General features: G+C 44.9%; 1 pseudogene; it reads left to right on the forward strand.

Annotated features, from left to right (window-relative positions):
* Positions 1–413: 413 nt before the first annotated feature.
* On the forward strand, positions 414–802 carry LOC102821362 (annotated as a pseudogene).
* Positions 803–1205: the final 403 nt, after the last annotated feature.

Consider the following 1205-nt stretch of genomic DNA (forward strand, 5'->3'; position numbering starts at 1 on the left):
GCAAACTACATATCACATTAGGCAAATCTGCTGTACAAGCCCTTTTTAAAGTATTCAAGGGCAAAGATGTCAGTTTGAGGACTAAGAAGCTCATGGTTTTTCAATATGTATGTGAACGTCAATGAATAAAGAAGACCATAGAATAATTGGTGCATCTGAGTTATGACACTGGCGAAGAATATTATAAGTACCATGGACTGCCATGTTGGAAGAAGTACAACTAGAATGTTCCTTAGGAGCCAAGTTGGTAATACTTTGTCTATCATACTTAAGACATGTTATCAGGAGGGACCAGTCCCAGGAGAAGAATACCGTCTCCATGCTTGGTAAAGAGGAGGGTCAGCAAAAATTTTAAAAAGGAAGACCCCCCCACTCTTTCGCTTCAGCAAGTTGGCTAAGCGGCAGACTCAGAGATGCAGATCTTTGTGAAGACCCTGACCGGCAAGATCATCCCTCTTGAGGTGGAGCCCAGTGACACCATCGAGAATGTCAAAGCCAAAATCCAAAACAAGGAGGGTATTCCCCCCCTGACCATCAGCGTCTGATTTTTACAGGTAAACAGCTGGAGGATGGCCACACTTTCTCAGACTACAACATCCAGTAAGACTCCACCCTACACCTGGTGCTGCGTCTGGGTGCTGTCATCATCGAGCCTTCCCTGTGCCATCTCACCCAGAAGTACAAGTGTGACAAGATGATCTGCCGCAAGTGGTACGCTCGTCTCCACCCCCGTGCTGTGAACTGCTGCAAGAAGAAGTGTGGCCACACCAACAACCTGTGCCCCAAGAAGAAGGTCGAATAAGGACCCCTCTCTTCTGGCTCCCCTGCCTCCCACTAGTGGGGTTCTTCTGAGCCCCGTGGCCATGGACCTTCAATAAAGTTTCATTTTCATTGAACTAGAAAAAAAAAAGGAAGACCCCAAAGAATATGGGTTGACACAGTGGCAGCAGCAATGGGCTCAAGGGTAACAAAAATTGTAAGGGTGACTCAGGACATGGCAGTGTCGTTCTGTTGGACATAAAGTTTCTATGACTCAAAACCAACTCAGTGGTGCCTAACAACAACAACAACAATAGCAGCAAACAATAACATGCAATACAAAATAATATTTATTAAAGAGATGTATAAACTGAGCCATGATGCCCAGCGGTCAAGTTTTATACTCTTTCCTCTGAATGTGCAACTTTTCAGATTTGATACTTGTG

Source organism: Chrysochloris asiatica, unplaced genomic scaffold, assembly GCF_000296735.1.
Source record: "Chrysochloris asiatica unplaced genomic scaffold, ChrAsi1.0 scaffold00023, whole genome shotgun sequence".
Classification (NCBI taxonomy): domain Eukaryota; kingdom Metazoa; phylum Chordata; class Mammalia; order Afrosoricida; family Chrysochloridae; genus Chrysochloris; species Chrysochloris asiatica.